The sequence below is a fragment of the Mauremys reevesii genome, linkage group 3, assembly GCF_016161935.1.
Source record: "Mauremys reevesii isolate NIE-2019 linkage group 3, ASM1616193v1, whole genome shotgun sequence".
Taxonomy (NCBI): domain Eukaryota; kingdom Metazoa; phylum Chordata; order Testudines; family Geoemydidae; genus Mauremys; species Mauremys reevesii.
Window position 1 is genome coordinate 144,155,463 of NC_052625.1, and position 10,153 is coordinate 144,165,615.

The window sequence follows — 10,153 nt, forward strand, 5'->3', positions numbered from 1 at the left end:
GTAGACTGAACCACAGTTTGTCAACGCTGTGGCAGTCCCCAAGCTCTGAGCGGAGCTAACCACTGGAACTTCACCCTGCGTGCGCCAGCTCTGCTGCTCTGAATCCTCGAGCCGCTACGACGCGCGCCCCGGGAGCGAGGGGCGTGGCCTCGGCTGCACGATGAGGTAATCGGGACTCGAACCCTCCCGCACAAAACTCCGCCCCTGCGCGCGCTGCCCAATGGGCGGGTAGAGGAGGAGTCGGCCTCGCTCTGGTTCAGGCAGCTGCTATATAACAGTCTCTGAGGGACGTTCCCTCCCTTTTTCCTGCGGAGAATCAGCGACGCTGGTTCAAGTGGCGGGTGAGTCTGGGGTGTTCTGCGCCCGGGGAGGGAAGAGGCTGGTCCGGTCCGGTCCCTGCTCTCGGGAGACCGCGTTTTAGGTTTCTCTGCGAGCTCTTGCTGCGTTTCCCCCGGGGCTGGCGAAGCGGCCAGCGCGGACCGGCTGCCCCTGCCGAGGCCGGATTGTGTGACTCGCGGCGACGGCCGGATGAGGGCTGCGGGGACTACAAGTCCCAAAAGGCACCGCTCCTCTGAGCCGCCTCTTGCAGGTGGCGCGGTGCATGCCGGGATCAGTAGCTCATAGAGAGGCTGCGTGATTGGCGCGGCGGGGCTGATCCGCGTGCAGTGCGGCTTGGCTGTGGGTCCGGGCCCTGTCTCGAGCCTTGCGGAGCGGGTGCAGGGTGCTGCGTGCGTGGCGGCGCTGCGCTCCGCTTCTTGGCGCGGTCCAAACGCGGTGTCACGTGTCGCGCCGCAGAGGGAGCGCGGAATAAACTAGGCCTGGACAACAGTCTGCTCCTGGGCAGCACCAGATAGTCCGTCCGTCCCTCTTCCTGATCAGGGCCTGAGCTGTTCTCCGCGACATCCAGCAGTCCCTGTTCTAAACAAAACAGGGGGCCCGTTTTATGCTAATCTCTGGTCCTGTGAAACTGATCTGTTACTGCTCAGCTTTGCTGTGTGGAGTTCACGCTTGCTCAGGCATCCATATCAATCCTGCCACTTTCCTGCAAGTGTAATATGGTACTAGTAGCTGTGTGTGTGCAATAAACTTGCTTTAATCATGTAAATATGTTGCTGTATTCATATTAAGTTGAAAATGTATTAAGGTAAAAGCAACACAGATCCAGACTAACACGGCTACCCCTCTGATACTTGTATTAAGGTAGAAATTTAAAAGCATCTCTGAATGAAACTGATAAAAATCATTAAGGAAATTACAAAATATAGCAGAGACTAGTATTGAATATTGATAGTTACATATCTGATTTGAATTAATCAGTTTAAATGGGCTATTTCATGGATCCTCAGTGGCTATAAATGAATGCTATAAACTGATAGATTTAATTCCTAATCCTTATGGTTGTCGTGGTATTTCATATTGAAATCCCCTTTTAGTGCATTTGTACAGTCATGACTCCCACTCAGTATAATTTAGTAGCTGATGCTTGAATTACTGTACCTAAAGCCAGAGCAGTACACAAACAAGTCAGCTGGGAATCTTAGGGATTTGAAACTACAGTCAAGATGAATTACACATATTGGAGTTTTTTTCCAGCTCTTGATATCTTCTCACTCGAATTGGCCTAGTACCCTCAGATGTGGAACTGGCTTGGAGGAGAGGGGTGGCAAAGGAACAGAAAGCCCAGAGCTTCAGCTGAGGCTCTCTGGGCTCCTGAAGGACAATGAGGGGTGCTACAGAAGCAGCCTTGGAGAAGAAGAGCTCCAACAAGCAATTGGGAGGTGGTTGTATTGATTAGGGGGCGTAGGGTGGGCAGTATCACAAGTGTGTGTGGGCTGTTTTGATTGACTATTGAGGCAGCTGGGGTGTGAACACTAAAATGTGGAACCACTAGTGTATAAAAAAATTGGGATTATTTAGCTGTAGCAGGACACTCCAACAATTAATCTGAGATTGCTGGGTTTGAGATATGTAGTTGAAACATCCTTAATTAAGTAGATTGTGTACTTATTGTCAATTATGGTGTTGCACACAAAATACAGTATGGGTATTCCACATCTTATTTTTCACACATTTTGACAATGTTTTTTGTATAATTAGTTGCTGTGTAAAAGACCAGCACAAACATGGCAACAGAACACTTTGTAAATCTGCAAAAATTAGCATGGGGACTAAAGACTAGTTAAAAAAGCACTAAAAGTAATTTCAGCTAATATAACTGTCTGCACTGCCTACTTGAAATACATATAACTAGTTCTGTCACAATTTTGTTTATTCTAGGGACTATGGAGATAAACTTCATGGTGATATCCTGGAAGTTGTGCAGAATAATTAAGGTATGGCTCTGAGAATATTTTGAAATTGGTTGGTCTGGAAAGAGCACTGTCTTTGGGTTTGGTCAAGATTGAACACTCCAAAGTGCTTCAGTTGTATAGAACGCTCTTCACGTCTTCATCTATTTGAAAGTAATTCCCTCTTGTGGTATGTGCCAGAGAGTCAATTACTTTGTCACTGTATTACTGGGTAGAGCTGAATGAAAAGATAGTTACAGTAAATTATGTGGACTCATTCCACATAATCTTCCATTTATCAACTCTCTAGCATTTTACTACTTCTGCTTTTCAGTAGATGAAAGCACTTTGGTGCTATCACCAACACTGTACCCTATATTCTGGACTCTGGAGCACCTGTTTATCCTGGCACTATGTTGTTCTGTGTTTGGTTTGACATGTTATACACCTAAAATTTAGGTCAACCTAGCTACATGGCTCAGGGCTGGGAAAAATTTCACACCCTGTGCCATGTAGTTAGGTTGACCTAACCCCCACTGTAGATGGGTTGACAGAGGAATTCTTGCATTGATCTTGTTACTGCCTTTCGAGGGGATGGACTTATTACAGCAATGGGAAAAAATCCATCTGCCACTGTAGTAAATGTATACACTACAGAGATGTGGCTGCAGCTGTGCTATGGTAGTGTTAGACATACCTTTAGGGTTAGTATATGAATTGGCCATATGGACTAAGCCAGGTAGTTGACTATCATCTGCAGTAATTGGGCCTAGATCCTGCAAGTGTCTGAGCATGAATAGCTTTATGTATGTGGCTAGTCCTATTGAGTTATTTTGTGCATAAGTGTTTGCAGGATTAGAGCCTAAGTGTATGTCTGATATGTCTTGGTTTTTCAGAAGTCCCCTGTCATCGCATAGGTAGACAGTACTTCAGGTTAACATAATACACCATGTTAATTTTGAGTGTCTATTGATTAGATGTCAACTTTTTCTTTGACACAAGCTGAAGCTTTGTTTTGACTGACTTAGATTATAAATTCTTTGGGGCAGGGAACATCTTACTCTTAAACAGTTTTTATGATGCAATATGACTTAGTGTTGTATCACAACAAAGACAGCATAAATATTCCCATATTATAAAACTTGAATTTGCTATTGATTTTTCTACATTGAAATCTGACCGTCTTCTGTTTAATTTTAACTGCAGCCCTTCATGAAAACATCAACCGTTCTAGAAGACTATATGATGTACAATTGTGGATGTTCCTGAATATTTAAGACAGAAGTATGTTTGTGAATGGTCAAGTGGAAGAATAAATATTAAGATGGGGATAAATGGATTGGCAAAAATCTAGACTTTAATGCATTGTTTTGATTTAATTAATCCATATTTAACTGAATAGTTGGGGTAAAATTGTTGCTTTCAGTCCTGTGAGGTATCATGAGGTCTATCTTGACACTGTGAACAGTTGAGATTCATGGGTAGATGTGGTGGTGTAGTTTGATTAAGACCAATACTATGGGAGATTGTAAACCATAACCATTTGTGGAGTTGCCCCACTAGGCTTTACAACCATGTTAACGCATTGTCAATTAACCTGAATTATCTAACTCAGGATAGAAGTTTAGTGTTCTCAACTCTTAAGAGGGTGAGAACAAAACTGACCTACTCAAAGATTTTTGTTGGTGGTGAATTCAAATCTATTAGAGAAAATGAACATCTATTGTGGTGTGTGGTTTTAATAAAAATATGCACACTTACATGCAAACTAGCTGTGATTCTCAGGGTCTTGGCCAGTGACCCTGATTGGTGCAAAATTTGGGCCACTTTTTTATCTTTTATGCTGGTTAAGAGTATCTAGTATTTCCGTTGCCTGAAAATGCTTGAGGGGAACATAACTTGTTTTGTTAGGTCACTTTCAGAATGCTGTATTATGTAATATTTATTAGTAACAATTTAAATGGTTACTTTATCCTTATTTCTAGTGTGACTTATTAGCACGTATCCAGTGGATAATGAATCAGTGAATGAATAACTGACAGCGCAGTTGGGATATAAAACTACTTGCGATTCTAGTACTACTAAAACAGGTATTCTTAACTTAAAACAATTGGAAAATACACTTTTGTGTCAAAATATTGTCAAACACAGTATACTAATCTTCAAAGCACAAATATTTTTCAAATACTGTAAAGTGTGGGACATAGCTAAGCTATGGAGTAAGTTGGCTTTCTCAATTGAACCTTTGAGTAGTCTGTCTTATGAACTGGCTATACATTCCTGCCTCTTCTATAAAAGTGATTTTGATATTTCTAGCTTATATAAGCAGTTTCAATCTTTTTTTAAATCAAGACATGTAATAGGAACAGATCTGTTAAGTGCTTTCCTTTGTCAGGGCAAGAATAGTTTACTGATTTTTTTTCATGGAAGAAGAAAAATCACTTTTCTAAAATCAACAGACTCTATTATTGTATCTATAAGTTGCAGTGCCTTGTATTGATAAAGGTATCTGGCCGAAATGGATAAAGGGCACTTCTCAACTTGTTGAGAAATAATTTCATTCTAGGATAGTATCTAAACTGAATTATAGTTCTCACATGTTAATTTTGGCATAGTGTTCCAGTATACCAAAAAGTGTCTAATTTTTAAAGTGGTCTGTCAGTGATGAACCTATCCCGAACCTGACTTGCTGATGAGAAATTTTATACGGATCTGGCTTCTGAGATAAGACCACCATCGTTCAGAAGAGTTAATCTGGTTACACCACTGTTCTGTGCACTACTTAGATACTTTTCTAGTGGTAACAGTAAACATATCTAATGTCAATTGATGCAGTTACTCAAACTGTCATTTTTGTGCTGTACTAGCTGTACATGCAGTTATGTAGTGTTCACACTTGGGGCTGTGCTGCACTGATTTGTGGTACATTGCTGTCTGGAAACCTATCATTTGTAAATAAAATGCCAATATCAAATTTCTGACTTGGTATAATCCATACTACATCTGTAAAGTGTTTACATGAAGTTCCTGTGCAGTTAACTCCTGCATCTGGATAGGTAGCAGACTAGTGGGAAAGTGTGACATCCTCATCACAGTTGCTCTAGGAAAATACTTCTTTAAAATAATAAATGAACATACTAACCCTTGGTGTATTCAGTTTCACGAAACTACTGTGCAATTTCTCTTGTTGCAGAGATCTCTGAAGGCTGACTCAATATTAAAGGTATGTATTCTAATAAAGGTTGATATTGATGAAGTATGAGTAATTCTGCTCTGATCAATGATGATACTATCCCGAACCTGATTCCTTGATGAAAAACTCATACGGATCTGGCTTCTGAGATTAGACAACCATGATTCATATTGCTTTTTCTAAACACTAGAGCTGTGTGAAAGTAGTATTTCAAACAAGTAGATTTTGTTTACTTGGTAGATTTCCTGTATTGACTGAATTTGCCTATTGTATCCTCATTTACTGTTTTCCACAAGGCATGGTTATTGTCTGTTTTCTTCTAAAACTGCACTGTTATTCCTCACTTCAGTCTGATTTCTGAACTTGTGGTGATGCATGGGCTGTTGCATGATCAGTGGCTCATTTTATGTACTTAAATGTTATTTGGTTTGTGTGCTTCCTTTTCTAATAGGATATAATGTGTGATTGATCGTTCATGAAATATTTGATATTTCAATCTAGGATGAGGCCACTTCATTTTCCATTGCTGTTGCAGTAATAGATTAAAATGCATTGAATACCTGACAGTGCAATAAAAGTGGCCTGGAAGTAGGCCTTTAATTTAGTAGTACCTGCTATTTTTTTAGGCCCATTTGGGATTTTTTTTATTCATCGTAGGCCGAGAACTAACTTTATCCTTTGGGAGTTCCCTCCAGTTCTAATCTGAATGATAGGAAAACAGGAATTTTAGTAGTCTCTAGTGTCAGGATCACATTTGTTTGCTTGTTGTTTACCCAGCCTTACAAAGGTGCCAAATTTATGTGAGCAAGAAAAGCAGATATTTTAGGATAAGAAAGGATGTATAACCATGGTGTTACAGATGCAACTCAACAGAATTTGCACAATGCGTATGCAGATATAAGTCTCTTATGAAAGATGAAGGGGTATTAGACTTGCACATTTCCTTGCATAATCTAAGAATTAAAAATGAATGTTTGATTTACTAACTGAATCTTTTTTTGAACAGTGAAATGGTGGAAAATGTAGGAGCAGATGCATTTAGTTATTCAGGTATGTACTTGAAGAAAATGCACCCTTTGTTGAAAAGTGCCTCGTATTGGTAATTTTGGGTTTCTCACTTCACAGATATCTATAGGCTTAACTTGGTCAGGAGCTGATCTCAATTTGTCTTGACCTGAAAGGACATCCCTCCTCTTTCCAAGGCCCTTAATATATCTGTGATCTTAATTAGCCTTGGAATTAATCAACACTGCCCTCTTCTAATCTGTAGAGATGTCTGTGAAATGTCAGTGTCTTACTTCTATGGGCTGAGCATAAATTGTAATTTATTGGGGTTTTTATGATCCTATTCTGAAGCTGATTTTGTTGCTGAAAAACTCAATATGGATCTAGCTTCTGAAATAAGATCTTAAGATATCCTAGAAATATACTAAATTTTATATTTCTCTATTGAATAGATATACCAACTATTTAACCATAAAGGCACACTTTCAGGTGGAATAGCTTCATTTGCTTAAGAATAAAATGTCTTGTAACACTTTTTTTCCTTTGGATTCAGTTTCTCATGTAAAATAAGCCATTTTATTTAGTTTGTTTTTCCCTTTTTAGTGATGAGGTGGAATTTTTGTATCATCACCTGACAAGTGTGGATAGTATCACTGGAAGAAGTCTGACACCTGAAGATACTCAGATACCAAGATTTTAACAACAAAAAAAGTTACAGGTTTATGCTTCTGAAATAGTTTGTGGAGTTTGGTAGTTAATATTTCTGAAACTTCACATGGCCCAGAACCAGTTGGTCCCTGCCTCTTTTAAAACAGTGAGCAATCATGGTTTGTGGAAATCTGAAGATCTTGCCAAAATTGAAGACTCAGCTCCCTCTAGTGAAACCAGAGCTGTCTTATAATAGGGAAACTGCACGTGGGATCAAAGAAGAGAAAATTCAGTTTTGCTAAAGTCAGTCTGAAAACAGAAGATGTTAAATCTGACATGACTTCTCTCAGGAGATTATGGTGGCTGAAGGGAAATAGAACATAAACAGTGGGGAAAAATTAGATTTTATCAGGAGAGGCTCCCCTACTCAGTAAACAAAATATTAAGGGCAACAAACAATAAGCTTCAGGGGAAAAAACTTCAAGTGGCTAGCCAGTTTCCTGTGAAGGAAATAAAGCACACTTTGATATTACTGGGGAAAAATGTGTGCCCCAAACAGTAATAAAATGGGCAATGGAAAACCCAGGCACCTTCTGTAGAAAGATGGTGAGAGCACCAATTAATGTAGAAAATCCTACTAATGACACTTCCCCTCTGAGAGAAATTTCATTCAGGAAGTGAAAGAGGAAGATCAGGTGGTATTAATCAGTGAAGCCACTGAGGAAGCAAAAATCAGACATTTGTAAGAAAGCAAAATTCAACACATTGTAGGAGTTGTGGTCACAAGAGAACTAGGCTTAAACCACAACCTGGGTTCTGTTGATGCTGATGGGGAAAGAAGTAGGTTTTTATGCACCGCTGCACAACCGCATGATAAGACCAATGCATTGGTGTGGAACTCTTTTCTGTTGAGCAGAAAGATGCTAGCAATGCTATGGTTTTTTTGTGAAAGAGGCCCACTCAGGAACTTCTGTTTTAAGAAACTTCTTGAAAAATAACCATGCCATAATGTGGGAGAAACATCTCTGCTGCATTCAGCAACTTAGCCCTCATGCAGTAGAGAAAGAGGTGGAGGAGACAGGTCATAACATCTGATAAATTGCGGTCCACAAATACTCCAGTCAGTGGCATTCCATCCAGTATGCCTTCTAGTGTTAGGAAGGGAAGCAGATACACAGGCAAACTACCCATCGACTGACACATACTTTGATATGTCTTTCAGAGTAGGTTAAGAAAAATCCTGTAATCTCCATGCTTAATACATAACTGGCAACAATGCTAGCAGTGGGTCTGCAGCCCTTTTATTGGCCAGGGCAGAGGGCTTTCAGGCACTAATGGAATACCCCATTCCCAAGTGGCAAATACCTAGCAAAACCTACTTTTTGGCTAAGGCAATACCATAGTTGAACAAAACTCTGTGTTGCAGTGTCCAAGGCATTGAGGCTGTCAAAGGTGAGGAAGATCAATCAGCCCACTGAAATGTGGACCAGTGGTCAGACCATGGACTGTGTATCAGCTCATTGGGTATCTCTTCCTCTTCAGTTACCTGTGGTAGCAGGTAGTCAGATACTTTGCCACAGCCTACAGCCCAACACCGGGCAACATGCCAACTCCGTGTTTGAAGTTTTGAAACCCTATAATCCATTGTGTATTGGAGAAACTGCAGAATGGCTTTCCTCTTGCTCACTTCTAGGAGGATTTATTACCAGAATCTTATACCGCAATACAAGAACTAGGGGTCACCAAATGAAATTAATAGGCAGCAGGTTTAAAACAAAAGGAAGTTCTTCTTCATGCAGCGCACAGTCAACTTGTGGAACTCCTTACCTGAGGAGGTTGTGAAGGCTAGGACTATAACAATGTTTAAAAGGGGACTGGATAAATTCATGGTGGCTAAGTCCATAAATGGCTATTAGCCAGGATGGGTGAGAATGGTGTCCCTATCCTCTGTTCGTCAGAGGATGGAGATAGATGGCAGGAGAGAGATCACTTGATCATTGCCTGTTAGATTCACTCCCTCTGGGGCACCTGGCATTGGCCACTGTCGGTAGACAGATACTGGGCTAGATGGACCTTTGGTCTGACCCGGTACGGCCTTTCTTATGTTCTTATCAGATGTATGTGCCATTAAGGAAGGGCGATACTTCCATGTGCCATGCTTTGTACACATTCTTGATGCAGTAGTTCATTCTTTTCTGAACAAAGATGAGGATGTGAAGTGCTGGCCCTTGCATGTCAAGTCTGCAGTCACTTCAGACATTCCTTTACAGCTGCTTATACTTTACAAGAACTGCAAAGGCAAAATAGCCTCCCACTGCACCAACTCAAACACTATGGCCCAGACAAATGGGATTCCACTCTCTGTGCTTGAGCAATTACTGACTATGTAGTGCTTCAGAAGTGTGAAGGAAGCAATCTGTTTCTAACTCTTCCACAGTGGAGTTTTAAGAAAAGCCTATGTAGTATGCAGAAACCTTTTGATGAAGCTTTCAAATGGTGAGTTAAAAAGATGCTAGTCTTAGTCAAGTCCTTCTGCCCATTTGCCTCCTGGAGGGAAAAAAATTGCTGCCTGCAAGAAGTTTAGAGAAGTGGATATTGCAGCAATATATTGGGTAAATAGCATGTTAGCCATTCTGAAAGAAGACTTATATAATTTATATTAGTGTGTCTGAGGAGTACATTCTTGCCAGATATGGTTGCTAAATGTATTTTTGGGAACCCCCAGTACCTCCCATGTATCACATTGCAAAATGTCGCTCTGGGATTTGCTCCTTGATCTAGGTTTGATGAAAGTAGCAGAAAGGGGTATTATGCCAGAAGATCCTGCTATCTCTGCTTATCGAATGGTGGAGGCCTATCTCCAGGAGGAAGTAAATGTCAATCATGGCAGGTTTTTAATGCACAACAAGAAAATTCAGTCACTTACCTGATTTTATAAAATTCCTGTTTAACAAGATGCAAGACCTTTTAAAGTTCAGTTGCTTTGTAAATGAAGCATGCATCAGGCAAAACTTTGACA

The 10,153-nt window shown here is 40.6% G+C and overlaps 1 long non-coding RNA gene and 3 other non-coding genes across 4 annotated transcripts; all 4 read left to right on the top strand.

The window, feature by feature from the left end:
• The first annotated feature begins 257 nt into the window (after positions 1-257).
• Positions 258-8,932, top strand: LOC120402137. The gene is made up of 7 exons (XR_005597007.1): positions 258-341; positions 2,278-2,333; positions 3,495-3,572; positions 4,274-4,378; positions 5,482-5,511; positions 6,488-6,531; positions 7,090-8,932. It is a non-coding gene; the product is annotated as an uncharacterized LOC120402137 (long non-coding RNA).
• LOC120402475 lies at positions 4,945-5,014 on the top strand. The gene has a single exon (XR_005597256.1). It is a non-coding gene; the product is annotated as a small nucleolar RNA SNORD50 (small nucleolar RNA).
• Positions 5,564-5,632, top strand: LOC120402474. The gene has a single exon (XR_005597255.1). It is a non-coding gene; the product is annotated as a small nucleolar RNA SNORD50 (small nucleolar RNA).
• LOC120402476 lies at positions 6,814-6,883 on the top strand. The gene has a single exon (XR_005597257.1). It is a non-coding gene; the product is annotated as a small nucleolar RNA SNORD50 (small nucleolar RNA).
• Positions 8,933-10,153: the final 1,221 nt, after the last annotated feature.